Below are 2,692 nucleotides of genomic sequence, written 5' to 3'. Positions count from 1 at the left end.
CATTGCATTGAATCAAGAAAAATACAAACATAGAAAATGAAATAGGGATTCAGATTGCATTAAATCAGGAAATTTGATGTGCGCATCTTGTTCATAAACTTTTCACTTTGTGTTGCATTGTTGAATTTGTTGTAGACTTGTAGTGGGAAATTTGAGGAAATGACCCTAAAGAGCGGCCTAATAGCGGATGGTGAGGGCGAGTAATTTTAATAGCGCTGGTGACCCCCAAATTTTTTAATGACCATTATACCCCTGCGTCACGCACCCTCCAGCTGCGTGACGCACCCTAAACCCTATAAAGTCATAATTTTTTTTCATTTTCGATTCATTTTATCTCTCATCAATGTCTTTTCCGCCGTGAACCCTACTGGTGGCGGAGAAGACTTTCTCTTCTTTTTCATCGCCGAAGAACCAATCGAAGAGGCACCGTCGACCATTCCACTATATTCAATGGCCTAGAGCTGCGAATAACTTCCAACGGAGAACTGCGGCTCCAACAACGAACGACGACGGCCGAAGCAAAAAATTTCACTATATTCGTTTATATTTTGTTTACATATGATTGTTTGTGTTGATTTCCTATACATATTATTGTTTGTGTTGATTTCCTTTACAGAACGTCATTGATTCGTCCTGATTCGTTGAATGCAGGTTGGTTGGTTGGATGCGTCACGCAGGTGCGTCACGTAGGATGCGTCAAGTAAGATGCGTCTCATCTGGTTAGCACATTCTCTGCCTAACGCTTCTTCTGGTTCCTTGTTTTATCGTAGACGTGAGAAATATATACCAACTTATTTAGGTTTCCGGAGGAAGGATCACTAGAATCAGTTATTATAGATAGTTATTGATTTATATCTAGGGTTTGAACATAGTGCCGATTTTCCAGCAAGCACACTCCCGTGGACGTGTAGTATCATATAGCTGTGGAATCTCTATATATGGTTTGGAACCTATTGCGCCCCCTTTTTTTGTAACTATTGCTGTATCATTTCGAAAGTTATTTTGGCATGTTATTGTATCCTAAATAACTCATCTTGTGTTTTATGATTTGTTGCATCTTTTCAGTTATGTTCTGGATCTTCCTTTTGTTACCTTTTTGAGCATTATGCAGGACTTTTGATTTTTTTTTTGTAGTTGATTGTTTACATGAAAGTGTTAAGACTTTAGAGTTTTGAGAAGGGAGGTGCACAAACTGTTTTGGATCTTCATATATTAAGCAGTAGTTCTTCAAGTAAGTTAGCTGACATTTAGGACTATATAGATTGTGAATCAGTTTTATTGGACTTATAGGCAAACTGTAGATGAGTCTGATGTTAAGAGAAATATGCGGAAATTTGTTATTAGTCTTAGCTTCGAAAGCCATTGCTAGTCGACTTCATACTGTTTTATTTTGAGATTTTCCGGTGGTGTAAAATGACAGGTGTATTGGAATATACACTTACCTCCCATATGTAGATGTACAGTGTAATGAAAGAATAATAACAATATGTTTATTGTTATCAAACTTGATTCTTTCATGGAGGCTTACAATTTTATTAAATCAATACCGATTGGTTTACTTGTTTGATGTCTCACATTACCTACAACATTGTTGTTAGGTTGGAGAATCATGGATTGGACCCAAATGCTGAAATTGTTTCCAAATGAGTATGATATCATTTTCTTTATACATTCATACATATAAATCTTGATGTTTAGGGGTTGGAGAATCATGGATTGGTGCACACATCTATCTATTGGAGGATATTTTAATGATTAAAATGCAAATGGTCATTTAAATGAATGATGTTTTTACTTAATAATTGTGCAGACGAATAATGTTTAGGGGTCCAGCAGCACAGGAAAGACAAGAAGGCAGCAACGGTACCACCCAGAAAGACACAAGAGATGATGATAACTGAGAAGTCCTGAAAAACTTCCCTAGACATTGTTGTTATGTATTATGTATGTAAGAATGTATGTATGAGCCCTAAAAGGCTTTCCATTTTATCCATGTAATTTTGGCTTTGGCTTTGGCTTTGGCTTGTAGATAAATTATGGAAAGAGTGATTGGAGTTTTATTGGAGATTAGTATGCCAAATTAATTCAAGCAATGTTCTTGTTTCTTCAAATGCTGATTATTATTAATAAAAAGTTTTTGAGTTATATATCAACATATAGTTAAAAAATTAAACAATCTTTACTTGCAAAAGAAAATTAATTCAACTAAAAGAAAGACTAATAAATAAAAAAAGAGTGTTATATTTTGCTATCTATCAAGAAGAAGCTAGCAATTCATATTGATTAGCAAAGCCAAAAGATGATGTCCTCCTGCTTCCCCTTGACCGTACTTTTCATTCCATTTTCGAAGCTCGTTCATGTTGGATGTCTCATCATTCGTAAACACAAGCCAAGAGAATTTTAGTCATGTTGTCTTCCTGCTTCCGCCATGGACTGTTTTAGCTAAGAGAATTTTGAATATCATGACACTTTCACCAAACCACTGCAAACATCATTTGTAAACACAAGTGTTCAATAGTTGTTTTCTTCCTATTAAGGGAAATCCATAGAAACAAAATAAAAATTAAATTTAACAGTTAGTTACATTTGATAATAAAGTTGAGGCAGTTATGTTGATAAAACTTGTGCCTGCTTCAGGTACAAGTGCCTTAGCAATAAGGGTTTTCCCAGTTTCAGGAGGTCCAAAAAGTAA

Source organism: Impatiens glandulifera, chromosome 1, assembly GCF_907164915.1.
Source record: "Impatiens glandulifera chromosome 1, dImpGla2.1, whole genome shotgun sequence".
In the NCBI taxonomy this organism is placed as follows: Eukaryota; Viridiplantae; Streptophyta; class Magnoliopsida; order Ericales; family Balsaminaceae; genus Impatiens; species Impatiens glandulifera.
The sequence above is the reverse complement of the archived record's forward strand: the minus strand, read 5'-3'. Positions refer to the sequence as shown.